At 43.9% G+C, this 16,037-nt stretch overlaps 1 pseudogene across 1 annotated transcript; it reads right to left on the reverse strand.

Annotated features, from left to right (window-relative positions):
• Positions 1 to 5,039: 5,039 nt before the first annotated feature.
• Positions 5,040 to 14,413, reverse strand: LOC144823651 (indolethylamine N-methyltransferase-like; annotated as a pseudogene). Its single transcript, XR_013608824.1, has 3 exons — positions 14,226 to 14,413; positions 9,964 to 10,171; positions 5,040 to 5,687 (listed from the first exon to the last, which is right to left on the reverse strand). The product of XR_013608824.1 is annotated as an indolethylamine N-methyltransferase-like (transcript).
• Between the last annotated feature and the right edge of the window lie 1,624 nt (positions 14,414 to 16,037).

The raw sequence follows: 16,037 nt of genomic DNA on the forward strand, positions 1-16,037 counted from the left end.
GCCATTTTCGTTTTTCACTATTGCAAGGCTACCTGTTCCCCATAGGCCAGAATGGGCAGTTTGATTATTACATCCTATAATCCTAACTAACTCAGGGAAAATGGTACAAATTCGTGTTTAGTATGCCTGAATTCAGAATGATGAAATACATCTTTTAGTGGTTGGTTTTAACATTCAGTGTTTGAAAATACCACTTTTAGAAAGTAGTTTTTTTTGCCTAACTATTCAAGCCTGCCTCTGCTAGGTTGTGTATTGTGTGTCTGGTTCTGTGAGTGACAGGGGCTGGGGGATTTCAGGAACCAGGGTGAGTCAGCACAGGACTAAATGGAGAGATCTACATGCATATGGGTGGGAGGAGTTGCACCTGGGACCTGAATAGGGTTGTGCCTTCCCACCACAATGCTGGCTCCACCTCCTGTGGTGCGTCTGATGTCTCTGCCCTGCACTGTGAAAGGAAAGAAGGAGTCATGTAAACAGAGTGCTCCAGGACTGACCAGAACTGGTTTGGACTGGGCAAATACCTCTCTGCCTTCAGAGAACAAAGAGAAAAACTGTATAAATATGGGGACCCAGACCCCAAGACTTTAGATCACTTCTGGAACAAGACGAACCTCTGCCAAGGATAAGAACCAAAAAAAGCTGTAGGAGTGGACTGCCCCCTGCCAGTGTGCTGTGTTGCTGGGTTGGCCTACAGTGATGTCTTCAGTGCCAAGGAGAGGAGAAGGAAATTTGTGTGTACTTCATCATCTGGAAGAATATTTCTCCAAGGGCTTCAACTTGTGCTTGCCTCCTGCTGAAGTCTCAGGGTCAAAAGACTTCACCACCAGCTCCCCTCTAAATTTCCTTGCTGGGAATTCTATCTGCAGAAGCCTGTGTGTTACTGGGAGCTGGAAGCGCGTTGAAATGAGAAGAAGCGTGTCACCGCTGCAGCTGTAGTTGTCGCATCGCCGGAGAAGCGTGCCGCCGCCACATCTCCCTAGAAGCGTGTCTTCGTTGCAGCTGTCTGCTGTCACATCACCGGAGAAGCATGATGCCACTGAGAGGGTCACCGTCGCATCATCGGAGAAGCGTGTCGTAGGGCCTGTCGCGGCTCCAAAGTACAGAGTTGTCGCAAGGCTGCCAGGGCGTGAACGCATCTCTTTGCAACATCGCATCAAGGGCGCCATCTTAGCGCACCGGATTGTCGCATTGCGCATCGCAATCAGGCCGCAGGACGAGAATCTACACATCACCTCCGCTCCGGTAGGGATCTAGACGCATCCCCTAATCTGCGAAAGCATTGAGGCGCAACGCATCATCTCCCCCAAAGCACGGAACCGACACATCTCCCACTCTGCAAGCCTTTTGTTTGTTTTGCATTACGCATCCAGGTACTTTTGTTAGAACTGTGTCGCACTTTTCACCAACATGAACTAAGTAACTTCTACCATCTTTAAGTCAATTTTGAGTTCAGTATTGTGGATTTTTGTTGTTTGTGGTCTTGTGTTAAATCTATATGAAGAATACTTATTTTTATAAAACCTGTGTGGTGTCCATCTGTAGTGTTTTCACTGTATTACTGTGTTTAGTCACAATTGCTTAACACACTGCCTCTGAGATAAGCCTGTCTGCTTGTGCCAAGCTACCAAGGGGGGGAGCAGGGGTTACCCAGTAGTGTAATTCCTTTCCCTGACTTAGAACCAAGGGTCCCAATTTTGTCAAAGGTACCTACCTCTGCCAACTAAGGACCCCCAGTTCTAACACTCATATTTCTACAAACAATTAGAATTGAAAGTGATTCAATCCAGAAAATATTAGATGTAAAAAATATTCTGACACAAGGTTGAGAATTAAACATGACAATGGTTGTGAAAGGAGATTGTCTCATCTTCCCATCCAGGTGTCGGCGATCCCGCTGTCCTTTCTGCGTCCGTGCACAAAACCCCTCTTTTGAGCTCCCCCGTGCCCTCCTAGAAGCTACAGAAGGTGCAGGATTTCAGACGAGCCGCCACTTGTAGAGGTATCTCAGCCACAGACGCCCCCATTCCCTTGGACTCCTCTCCTGCCACTCCGGGGGCCAGACAGGACTAATCATCCCTCTGTGCAGCGGCCCTGCTGCTCCAACCCTCTCCCCCCCCCCACAAGGGACACACCCACCTCCACATTTGTGCTTGAATCGGCTCTTGCTCAGCAGATGGCTTAAATTTACGAGCACACACTTCATTTGTTTGCTGCGTTGTCACATCACACTAGCACAGATGTTTTTGTCTCATAACACACAGCCAGGAGGACATCTTTAGGAGGGTTGGCATCCCACTCGCTGTCTCAGTTTACACCCTGGCTGGGACCTCTCCCGGCATGGTACAGTTGATACTACCACTGCCCCTCCTGTTGTTACCAATATTACTTCCTTCACTGCCATACGTACATAGGTTCCTTCCTTGCCTCTGTAGTACTGCCCAGCGCTCCTTGTTACACTGGTGGTGTCTGTAACACACACCCCCATGTCTGCAGTCCACCCTGCAACCACTGACTAGAGTTGTTACTTACAGCTTTATTCATATTTGATGTTGTGTGCAGGGAGGGTGTGGGGTTGGGACACACACCCTTGTAGGGTAGAGTCCATCGTCCGATAACATGGTGACAAGCCTTTCATTCTAGGCTGTCCTCTGGAAGCGGCCCCAGCCCAGCTGACAGCCTGCAGCCTTTTAGTGAACTTTTTTCCATGCCGCCTGCTAAAAGTGTACTGAGATCGGTGGGGGAGTTATCGACCTTCCACCTCATACTTGTTGTTTTGTGAATATCCCCCTCTAAAACAGAATAGAAAGTTCTCCTGCTCTTTAAAAATGTGTATGTATGATTACCCCAGGCTTTGGATGGCAGTAAATCACACCTAGACATCTAAAATATGCAGAGCCAAAAGCATTGTGTGTATTGTGAATTTTGTCTTTACCCACAGATACCTTCAATCCATTCCCCATGTTTTTGAAAGTAGTAATGTCTCTTCTTCTCTTCTAATCTCCTCACCTGACATCAGACTGGTCACAAGCTGGACCCTACCCGTGGCCGCTAAGCATCTGCTTTGCAACATGGGTGTATGCATGGTGTTCAGATGTTCTGTATCACAGGCATGGGACATAAACCATATGTACTTGCAGAACACATCACAGGTATACTCTGGCCTTTGCCCAGGTGTGCATACAGTGAACAGAATGATGTTGATAATGCGTTAGATCACAAGTGCTCTGAACTGTTGCTCTCCAAGGGATGCCAGTACTTTACAAACAATAACATAGGTAACCACAGCGTGTAAGGCGACTCAGGTCTGAGTAACTTCCACTGCTCTGTGATGCCCTCAAATGTGGTGAGCGCAATGTTAAGTCCCACGCTTCTGTAGACACTTACGGCCACATGCATCATTGTAGGATTTTGCAATTCCTAAATTGCGAAAATTAAGGAATCGCAATTTAGGAATTGCAAAATCCTATGCATCAAATAATCTGAAGTCTTTTTACGATTTCTTAATTTTCTGTATTTGCGATTCCTTAATTGCGAATTGCAATTAAGGAATGGCATTACATTGATTCCTATGGGCCTAGAGGCCCATAGGAATCAATGGAAAGGCATAAGCTTTTTGCGAATTTTATTTTGCGAATGACAAGTTGTTGATGCATTTCAAGGGTGCTGAGGGGGGTCCAAAGGACCCCCCCCTGCACCCTTGAAATGTTTTTTTTTAAGTGCAAGTTTCACACACACATGTCCAAAGGACATATGTGTGTGTAACATGACACTTTCAAAAATGCTTTTTTTAGCATTTTTGAAAGATTTCGCAAATTAACACGAGGGTCAACCTCGTGTTAATTTGCACCTCCTATTTCCAAATTCGCATTTTAAAAAAAATTCATGCATTGCATTTAAGGAATCGCACAAATGCGATTCCTTAAATGCAATCGCATTTTTAGGAAATGCAAAAAATTGTGTTTTTTTAAAAATTGTTTCATGCATACCAAAAAGAGATTTTGGAATCGCAAACGGACGAATTTTCTGATTCGCACCGTTTGCGACTCCAAAATCGTTTGATGCATGTGGCCGTAAATCTAGGTGCCAGTACTGGGTCATCCAGGTGCACCAATGGCCAGGATTTCTTCCACTGCTCTGTTTAATCGGAGTAACAACTGTTTAAGGAGATGGGGAGCTGAGAAGGAATGGAAAACCTGTGTGACTCTTACACTATTATACATAGGTCCGCACCCAAGCTGATGATGTAGCGCGGTATATAGTCCAAAATCCAAACTTGATTCAAGAATTCACTAGCAAATCCATCATTATGAGAGAAAAGCATCAGAATTGCATAATTCCAGTGGCTCTGGCTGTGCTACAGATTCCTGCCTCTCGCGACATAACTCCTCAATGATAACCTCACAAATGTCTCAAATTTATGGATGAAGTAGTGCAATTCAGCCTTGGGTGGTGCTAGTAAGGCAGGTGTAGCAAGCAGCCCTGTGAAGTTTTTGAAAGTCCACGCGTGACTCTGTGCTGGTCCAGGTATTTTCTTAGTATTCTAGGACTTCTCTTGTTTAGCCATTGAAAAACAATGACTAAAAATCCCAGCCTGCAAAGAATAAGGATTGGCATAGCCAATAGGTCTCAGCTTTGGGGCATTATAATTGTTTAGCCATGCAACGGTTGATGTTGCACCAAGGATATTGTCCTACATGATCAAACACTTATCAGGTACCAAATGCGAGACCTATTGGCTATGTCAATGCTTGTTAACCAAGTTATAGCTTCCCAAAGCAAGCGTCTTCACTTTTGTGTAGTCATTAATGCTGTTGTGGATGACTGGGATTCCTGAAGTTTTAAGGGTTTAAAAAAAAAGTTATCATAATGTACCTATATTTCGTAAAGTCGAACTATACCTAAATAACCTTCCCCTCCTTTCATATTTAGATTGTTAATAGTATATCCTTCTTTGTTTTTCCCAAATATGTGGCCCAATCACACCGATAAATATGAGAGACTTAAACAGCTGTTCAAGGAGTTACATAGTGACACATGACTAAAGAAACATTTATTTAATATTGATTGTTACCCCGTCTGTATCACAGTTTTAGTACTTTCTTTTCTAGTATTTTCTATGTACTAACTTCTCTATTTCTGATAGCCGCTCAAAAAAACATACATTTGATTAAAATCTTTTTTAAAAGACTTTACACATTGTTGATTGTTTACAGCCTTTAATTTTGCATGTTGACTCTTCATTGCAATGATTCGAATTTACTGAACTTCTTTGACTTTGCGGGCGACAAAGAAAATGCTAGAAGAATGATCACAAATGTCAAACATCGCTTTATCATAATCTCGGTGTAGGACCTCGAGGTCCACAATAACAAAGCCTGCCTCTGTGACTGCCTTCCTGAGGAACTTTTCATCCAAGTTCAAAAGGGAGAAGCGCTTGGTGCCAGAGAGAAAGGAGGTGCTCTCAAGGATGTGGGTGATGATGAGGTGGCCTCCAACCTTCAGCAAAGATGAAATGTTCTTCAGAACGTTCTGGTAAGTACTCTGGTCCTTACAGGCAGCCAAGTGTCGTCACACAGTCCACCTTCGGCAGCACCAGTGGTTCAAGGGGGTTACTTTTCGTGACATCGCATTTTATAATCCGCTTGATAGTTTCTCTCAATTTTGTTTGCTTCCCCGCAACGTTCTCACTAAAACAAAAGTTGAATAAATTAGATGTTGCCAATAAAAATCCCAAACGCAGGAGAAAAGTTGCAATCAAAATATTTAGCAAGCACTGTATAATCTTAGAGGATGTCAAATATGGACCACACGTGGCAGCTAATGTGATCAAATTGCTTCCTACAACCAAGGTCCGGGATGTAGGGCCATATGTATCAACATTCCTTTTTGCGATTCCTAAATAGCGGTTTTTAAGGAATCGCTATTTAGAAATCGCAAAATGGTATCTATGTAGGAAATCGCTTCTTTTTAGCGATTCCTTAACATACCTAAATTGCGATTAGCAAATTGCTAATCGCAAATTTCACATTCATTTCTATGGGCCAGGAGGCCCATAGGAATGAAGGGGAAATTTACGATTAGCAATTTGCTAATCGCAAATTGTGAATATTTTCAAGGGTGCAGGGGTGTCTCAAGAACACCCTGCTGCGCCCCTGAAAATGACATGTGTGCGCATATGGCGCACATACATGCCCTAAGGGCATGTATGAGCATCACATGGCACCTTTTGATGTTTAAAAAAATGCTTTTTTAAAAGAATTCGCAACTTACTACCAAGTAGAAGTTGGTGGTAATTTGCGATTCCTTGATTGCATTTTTTTTTTCCTTGGTACATTGCATTTAAGGAATCGCAAAATTTGCAATTCCTTAAATGCAATCGCAAAATAAGGAATGGCAAATTTAGCGATTCCTTATTTTGCACGAAAAATGTATCATACATACCATTTAGCGAAAATGGGTTCGCAAACGCCGGAATTCTGCGAATGTTGGCGTTTGCGAACCCATTTTACTTTGATACATATGGCCCTTAAAAGCAGCAAGTTGTTGCCTGTGCACAGAAATGTGTATTTTGCTATGCACAAAAATACACATGAAGACCAGGCATAAAATGTGGAGAAAATTGTCCGTAAAGTTGATATTTAAGCCACGCAAGCTTAGTCAAAAATGGCACATTTTGCTCTCAAGCAATATCATTGAGGTCTATACAAAGGCTTTCTGATCAATTAAATCACTTCTTACAAAGCACTTGTTCCCTTAGAAAAGACAGTTTAGAAACGCCAAAGCCAATCGCACCTACATTTTCCAGACTTGCACCTGCTTTGGATAGTGGCCTTTTGGCATCAAGTAACTTAGAGGCAGATGAGTTGTACTGGTCTTGTGAATCAGGGATATGTGTGAAATTAATTGGTATTTATATTGCCTTTCCAGTTGTTGTTCTCTTTGCTTGCTTATGCAAACGGAGTGATCATAATATTGTGCCATTTTCCACCCACCTTTTTGTGACGTTGTAAGTTGCACAGACAGATAATTCCCGGTTTCATAAATCAGTATTTAAGAATCACCCTTATTTTGCACTTGCCCAAAAAGCAGTTGTTTTCTGATGAAAGTGCACAAAAGAATACATTAACATTTTGCAACTCAGGCTAATAAGATGGAAGGTAGTTTGACGTCTGTTGATGTACATGAAACAAAAGGATGTGGAGAAACTGAGAATATTGATAATTTGTATGCTTAGAACTAGAACGGAGAACTGTTATGCAAAGTGTTCTGTAGGGTCATTGTCTAATTAGTATTAGGCCTGGGAGGTGAACTTTGCTCTGTTTACGGAGTTTGCAGAGTTTTCTGCACTCCGCGGAGTGCAGAAATCTCCGCTTCGCGATGTGCAGCGGAGTTTTTTCCCCCGATCGCGATCGCAAACAGTAAGTTCGCGAGCTGTCGCTCGGGTACAATTTCTACCCGAGCGGCAGAAATACCAGCACAAACTGCAGTTCGCACTGCACTCCGCCTCTCGCGGAACTTTGCTGAGTTTTTTTGTAACTTTGCGGAGTTCCGCGTAGCAAAACTCTGCGAACTACACCCAGGGCTAATTAGTATACCAAAATACTTATGCATTTCGGCTAGGCTATAGCCAAAATATATGTCTCCATGGCGAAGTACTAATTCTGCTATAAGTGTGTGCAAGGCAACCCAGAGAACACCATCTTGGTAGCCACCACTATGGCTACCACTATAGTACCTGCGGCCCTGTACCTGGGAATTATCTGGGATTCTCTCCCTCCTAAAATCCCAAGTGTTCCATTATAGGTGACTGTGGGTGGGAGTTCAGCAATCCAAGCAACCTATTGAACGTAATCCTAAAAGTTACCTCTTGGGAGGCAGGAGTGATAGGACCAATCTCCACCTTCACAGGGGCTCAGACTGTCTCAAGGCCACTTGCAGATGTGTAGCCAGTCAGGGAAGCCACCCCAAGACTCCTTTTTTGTTAGGTGATAAGCACTGCCACCTAGTTCGAAGCCAATGGCATTTTTGTGGTAACCAATCGAGGCAGAGCTTGGATTCCACAAATATTTTATTGGAACCCCCCCACGTCCTGTGCTGAGTCTTACAATTGACATTTCAGACATGGCAGTTTGGCAGAGGGAAGTGAATTCATACCTCCAATTAAGGTGTCCCTTTATGATCACACAAAATTATACTTTCATATCAATTTGAATTGACGTGTTTTATTGACCGTTTGCTGGAAATCTTTGGATGACTTACACTTGTTGTGAATAGGTCACTTATCAGGAGTATGTGAGTCACTGGACATTTTCTTTTGGCATACTGAAAAGAAATAATTCATGTGCCACTTTGAGGTGGCTCCAGTTGGTGACACCCCCCGCCAAGGGCTCTGCTTGTAAGGGTGGAAGAGTGAGACCATGGGCCCCAGGAAGCAGTAGTAATTACTCACTGCACCTGCCTACAGGGGGATCACCGCCCTTTTTCCTGCCTTTTCATGTGCAAGCGGCTTTGCAACCTGCACAGTGAAAAGGACATTGCCAGCTTCAAATGGACTGCCTGCCTTTCACAAATGCACTCTTCCCAGTGCAGGCATGGATTCATGTCTGCTCTGGGAACAGCACATTTGTTGTGCCACAGCGCACTGTCTCAGTCTGCACTCAGCACACAGACTTAAGTGCTCTTTTTCTATAAAGTGGACCCTAGTAACCAATTGGTATTTGAGCATGGAGTTGTACAGGAGGAGCAGAAATTGAAAAAGGGTTGCAAAAGTTAAATTCCACAGACAAGTTGCAAAGTTTGTGTACCACACACAACTTATCCTGCGAGGCAAGTGTAATTAAAAAAATTAATTCATACATAATTCCGGAGAACTTGAGAACCATTCTTCTAAAAGTGGTGTTATGGTCTGTCTTTCTTTCATGACATACGCTTTAATGTCACTTTTCACCTCTTTGCTTGGAAAACCATACTAAATGTGTGGGTTCAAAATGCTTTCAGAAATAATAAGTTGGAGTTGATAGCTATGACCACTCCTAGAAAAACACAGGGGCTTATTTATGAGAGTCCTGAATCACATTTGCACCACATAAAGTGGCATAGAGTGATGCAGGGCTCTCATAAACATTTATGAAGCCAGGCAGAGCCGCCCTGCGTGGCTTTGAGTGTCCTCATAAATAATGAGTAAGGTGACGCAGCGCAAATCACTGCATCGTCTTACTCTGCAACCAGAAGGCGTTCCATGGTTGTTGCAGTGGGTTTTCCCATGCAACACTCATGGGATTTGATGCTGCACAAGATTTACAAAAACATGTAAACCTGGGGAAGTGCCAAATCTGTACGCCTCCCAAAGTGAGACGTAATGAGGCGAAATAACTTAATTTCTCCTCGTTTTTTCCTCGCAGCACACACGGAGGAAAACGCTTCATAGGATTGTTTTTGCGTAGAATGGTGCCCTGTCCTGCACAAAAACAATCCTGCCTGCAATGGAGGCACCCTTGCACCATGGGGCATGGGTGTCTGCATTGGCTCCAGGCTACTGAAACAGAGCCAGCACAGCAGGAGGTACAGGAATGCACCGTATTTCTTATGCATATGCGGGGAGAATGCAATTCAGAATTTGTTTCATCTGTTTTTCTATTGTCTAAAGATCAAGCAGGCAACATGTGTAACTCTGAGGGATCAGTCGTCAACTAGAAAAATGTGTTTTCAGTACAAGTAATCTGAATTTGGACACACTGAGGCCCACATTAGGAGTTAGGTGAATTCCATTTGATCATTCCCAGTGGCGGGAATTACCGTTACTGGTCGGTATCTCCACCCGGAATTCCATCTATTAAGATTGCTAGATGTTCTGTAGGGTGAATGTAGCTTTAGAATACGTGTTATATTAGGCATTTGTTGAGTTCATGTCACATATCAGGTTTCCTGACACCTAGATTGAATGGTGCTAGATATATGGTCTACGTGTGTCCTTCAAGATCACAGACAAACTTCACAGCCGGGGTCCAGTCAAACATGCCTGGCTCATTCTTCAGCCATCGCTCCAGGTACTCGCGGTTTCGGTCTGTGAAATCAGCAACGATGATCTCTTTGAATGCCTTACAGGCTGACAGCTCCTGGTAGATGGCAGGTCCAGGGCCAATGTCTATCAGGGTGTCTCCCTTCACTCCACCTGTAAACAGTGAGAAAAATATGGGCAACCTACTTGTAAGAAACTTGTGTCCAAGACCTAAATTCGGCTCATTCAATGAGATTGCTAAGCTATCCAGATCAAATAGGAAAACTGAGTGTTCTTTAGAATTTAAATGTTTCCGCCCCAAATCCTTACTGAAACAATCAGAGTGCGAAGTTGGGAAATTTTGCACCTGCCTGCATTTCAATTTTTTTGTAACCCTTTCCCAGCTTTTCAAACAGCTTAGCTAGACAAACTTAGAAAAAAAGTAGGGAAAAGGCAGCAAAAAAAGAGCCTGTTTATAGGACTGGATATCTGACTACAGGGAATTGTACTGGAAAGCTGAAGGTAGATCTCAGGCGAAGTCGGTGAACTTCACACTTTATCATTAATTCTAAAATTTCCCAATGTCACTGGTTCCTCCTTTGAAGATGATAATTGCCTTGAAGATTCACTGCTTGGATCCATAAAAGCATCAGTTTTTCTGGATCATCAAGAATCCCTAAAGTCTGAAAGCATGGCTAGTTTCACATGTCTCTATCTAAATATTCCTCATACACCCATAGTAGGAAGTGAAAAATTCTAATATTTTACATCCAGGAGATTGGATTAGCTCACTTTCCCGAATAATATTCAGAATTTCCAATTGCTTAATTATACTTTTTGGACATTGCAAATAGGCATATGTAAATTAGGTTATCATTTACTCTAAAACAATTTCAAGACCTTTTCAGAAATTGAGCCATTCTCTATGTCCAATGTTTTTTGAATGATCGAAGAGGCGCTGTGACAAATTGAAAAGGCTACCATTTATTGGTGTGTGTCTTGTGTGTTTCTTGTCTTTGACCTATGTCAGTGTAGCCTTAACTGTGTTGTGAGAACATTTGTAAGGGAGATTAGGTGTGTAAAGTATGTGTTGCAATGGAAGTTCCAACCTGAAGTCACTATTTGTATGTTCTGTGATACTGTATTTTCTTTAGGTCCTACTTTGAAATAATGTTTGTGTGTAGTTTTTTTAAGGTGCCGATGGACACATTAAATATTAAAACGCAATGTTAAAAGAAAATCATCGACTTTGTTAATTGTTCACTTTCTAAGTAATGACATTATTACTTTCATGCATCGTGCAGATAATAAAACAATACAAATTCTATTTCATTATCTAAGAACACCGTCCTACATTTTCCAGTGGAACATTTTTAAAACAGAGTGATATAGATTACCAAATTTGTAGCTACACATCCGAGAGGAACAACCAACCCGCACACTAGCTAGAGTTCATAAATAGGGCCAACATAACTCGAGGAAAACCAGAAGCATATACATATGTTGTCCTACGTTTTTAAGAATCAGCCAATGTCTTCAGACCTGTGACTCTTTTTAAGTTTACTGTCAATTACATCTGTTTTTTCACTTTTACGTTGTCTTTGGCAGTTTTGACATTGTTTTTCTTCAGTCACTGATTCCGCCACCGGAGGGATTGTGAAACAATGATCAGATTTGACCCTGCAACCCGATGGCAGTTTGCCCCAATTTATCCTACGACGGAACCTTCTGCTTCAACAGGCGAGCTGTTCTTCTCATTTTGTTATTGCAAAGTAAACAGAAATAGGCATTTTATATTTCGGTGGCGCTTCTGTGTGCTTTCTTACCAAAAAAAAAAAAACTGAGTGAAAGGGTGAGGGTGGGATTGTAGTAGATGTGGATAGCAGCTGGCTAAATATAATCGTACTGTCAAAATAATCATCAGTGTTCTTTTAAGTGGTGAAGGTAGAGCACGTGTGAAATACCCTAATGCGCAGATTCCATCATATTTATGGATTTCTTGAACACACCCATACACTTTTCTAGCTTTCAAGGGTGTGCTCATGAAATAAACTCATCTTTCATGCATCGGCATCAATTAGGACAATCCTGGGGTAGAGATGGGAAGCACCTGGTATTCCTTGCTTGTCCTTCGATACTTCTAGTGCCAGAGGCAATAAAGGCAGATGTAGGTGGACAAAAATGAAATGGATTGTAAGAGCCGCGTTTACCTTTAGAAATGTTCCACTCTTTGCTCTTTTGAATCTCCCTAAGCTGCAAATGTAGGAGGTGTCACTGGAGGTCAAAGTTTGCATGAATTCACTTCAGCTGTCCGTTTCATGTTGGTGAATCAGTGTTCATGCTTTTATTGTTGTTTGCGACCAACAGCCTGATTCATCAATCTCCCGTTTTGCCAGCCCCTAATAGCGATTCATAAGGAATCGCTATTAAGGACTTGCAAAACGGGATTCATGTAGGAATTGCAAAAAATATTGCGATTCCTACATGTTCCTTATTTGCGATGAGCAAATTGCTAATCGCAAATAAGGAATAACTCCCCATTCATTCCTATGGGCCTACTGGGATGCGATTTCAAGGGTGCAGGGGTGTCCAAAGGACACCCTGTAGCACCCCTGAAATGTAATCTACATTGGTGTTGCGCACACACATGTCCAAAGGACATGTGTGTGTGTAACATGCAACTTAGAAAAATGCATTTAAATGCATTTTTCTAAGTTTTTGCTATTTACCACGAGATCTGACCTCTCGGTAAATAGCGGCCCAAAATTGCAATTTCGCAATTTTAACATGATTCCTTAAATGCAATTCTTCGCAAATGTGCGAATTCTTAAATAGCGAATTTTGCATTTGGGATGATGAATCCCAAATGCAAAAATGCAAAAATTGCACTCGCAAAAGGCAAGATTCTGAGAATCTTGACCTTTGCGAGTGCAATTTAGCTTGATGAATCAGGCTGCAAGGCCCTAATTTCGATGGCGGTCAGTCAGACCGCTTTCTGCTATTGCAGCGGTCAGGAGACCGACAGACAGTGGTCCGACCGCAGCATATCGAAGGGACTGCCATGCTGCCAGCCAGAAAGTGCTCCATATCACGGATGTCTGTGCTGCGGCCAAGGAAAAGGGCCGCAGCACCTCCTGTTCGTCCATGTACTGTGTGCAGTGGGAGCACTATATGTAGCCCAGGGCCAGACTGGCTACCAGGCGTTTTGGCAGCATGGGTCTGATTTTGTTGATGAGCACCTGCGTGTGCTGAACGAAATTCGTTTTGCTTTGTGTATTTCGAAGCACACGCAGGTCTCCATCAATGAAATTAGCCCCCACGGCAGTGACATCGCCCCCAGCTCGGCTGCATGCCAAAACGCCCGGTACCCAGTCCAGCCCTGATGTAGCCCCAGGGTCACTGCCCAATGACCCACCACAGACGGGGGACCTGTTTGGTTCCCAAAATATCCCTTTCTGACAGCCTTTACAGGGCAGTGTTCCCACCATGAACAGGCTGTCGGAAAGGGATATTCAAATCTAGATGGTAGTACTGTAGCCATTCAGAGACACGACTCCGACTGTCGCCCGTCGGGGTCTGAGATCCTGTTGGAGGCAGCGGTCTAAACCCAGACTGCTGTCGTCCAACCACCAGCACTGAAATGTGGCGGCCGGACCGAAGGTCTATAGGTGGTCAAATTTCCATTAAAATGTTGCCCTATTTGCGGTCTTCCATAAAAATGGTGCACCTGCATCTTTTCCCTTCACAACACATCCAAGTATATATCAGGTTATACCTACCACAATGTATAGAAAGCAATGAGTAAAGGGCAGGGTGATCTACTGAAGTGACCTCTAGTAACATACATTGCAACTTGTTCGAATCAAAAATTTCAGTGTCATTTGCACATATATGCTAGTGCCAAAACAGATGCAACTTATACCCGTTTGGCACTAGAGTCAATAAGGAGCTGAGTGGAAATACTCGTTCACTCGGGTTTTGACCATGCACATACCTGGTGGCAGATGTCCACACAAAATGTAAAATGTAAAAATGCGCATTATTTATTTATTTTTAGTCAAGTTTCAATTGGATGCAAAAGTATGTACAATCCAATGCAAAAAAAATGTTCCTTCTTGGGAACTTTCGCAGACCGGTGGCTAAACAAGACCGTTTTTTGTCTAATTTGCCATCCAGTCAGACCCACGAATTACTTTTTGGAAAGATACCCCACAAATAAATGATATACCTGTTGTGAAAGCATTGTGGAGTTTTCTCAGCGCAAATTCCATGAAACCGTCCTTAATGAAGACTCCATTTGTAGCCCCGTAGTATGTGTCCAGATAGTCTTTGGGGTCGAAATCCCGCTGATAGATTTGTTTCCCGGTAAAGTCTGAAGCCATGGTTTGCTTCCAGGTTACTGCCAAATCCAAAGATGTAGTTGCAAGGCTTTATATGTTCAGCAAGCACCCATAGCCCTGCCCAGACAAGGGTAGGGCCGGTGTTGTGTAATATCTGGTATCCCCATTGTATCGTGTATCTCCTCCACTTAGGCACTTTTCGGAAACGAAACTCAGGCCGGGCAGGTTCAGACAGAAGCAGCTGAGCACTGCTCGGGCTGACTTAGGGGATACACGATTCAACAGAAAGTCAAACTCGGCTCTGGAGATAAATCACCAGGAACTTTTGCACGAAGAGAGACAGACAGAAAGCGCAATAAATACAGAGAATGAATCATAACGGAAATAGAAATTAAGTTAATAAACATTGTGAAAGCAAGGAAACTATTTTTGAAGCATATGAAATCATAACGAAATAACATGAGGGGAAGAGAATAGAAACAACGGCAGGGGTTCAAATAGGGGGAAAAATAATATCAAAAGTGTAGAGACGCTCTAGATGTTGCACGGCACGTCGGTGGACGTGACGTGCAGGCGGCCAGGATTGGCTGCTGGTGTTGGGGGCGTGGCTGAGCAGGAGAGCGCGAAAGGGACAGAAAGAGCGGGCGCTGGAGCGAGAGGCTCGGTGCTCTTTGGGATTATCAGAGTTATAGCTAATAAATAATTGTTAACTACAGTAAGGGCTCAGAGTCATCATTGGAGTCTGCCTACATCATTACAGTGGCGACGAGGGTGGGATTGAAGACCCCCCAGCAAGGCAGAACCGCAGACTCAGCCCTAAGCGACAAGCAAGCACCAGAAGCTTCAGAACCACCCCACAAGGGACAGAGGAGCGCGACTACCTGGTGCAGGAGAACAGGTACCCCAAAGAGCGCGGCAGAGCCCGGCACACAGGAGGGTGTGGCGCAGAGGAAGGAAAAAGGGAGGAAAAAAACCCAGGAACCCTAGAAGTAAGGCAGGAGGAGAGCGCCAGCCCACCCAGCAAGCAGCAGACCAGTGAGCACGCGCTGGAGGGTTCAGAAGGAGCCGAGGGGGCTGACAAGGACAGTCCCCGAACCCCAGCAAGTGGAGAAGAACAAGACGACGCACCAGGGAGTCCCCGTGGCCAAGTAAGATCGCTACCTGCAGTGAAGAGCGAGAAAATGAGCGCGCAAGCAGGCTACGCGATGGCTCCGGTACAGTTCTTACCGCGCCCGGGAGTACCCCCCATGAAATGGGAGGACTGGAGGGAGTACATCGACAATTTCATAGGTGTACTCGAAGATGAGAACGAGGAGGCATTCAAACCCCAGAGGAAGAAACGTATTTTACTATTGAACTTAGGCCCAGAAGGACTCCGGATTTACAAGAGCTTAGTCCCGAAACAGAGAACATCCACAGACGACGATGTATACGCACAGGCGCTCGAAGACCTCAACGAACACTTCAGACCGGCGATGTGCGTGTCGGTGGATAGGTTTAATTTCCAACAGAGGAAGCAGAAACAAGGAGAAACAGTGGAGGAGTATGTGGCGGCACTGAAACGACTGGCAGCCACGTGCAGGTACGCCAACTGGGAAGAGGAATTCATCAAGGACCAGGTGGTGATGCATACCACGTGCTCGAATGTGCAAGACAAGCTGTGGGCTAGTGGAGACACCACACTGAAGGAGGTATTGGTC

The sequence above is a fragment of the Lissotriton helveticus genome, chromosome 3_1 (assembly GCF_964261635.1).
Source record: "Lissotriton helveticus chromosome 3_1, aLisHel1.1, whole genome shotgun sequence".
Taxonomy (NCBI): Eukaryota; Metazoa; Chordata; class Amphibia; order Caudata; family Salamandridae; genus Lissotriton; species Lissotriton helveticus.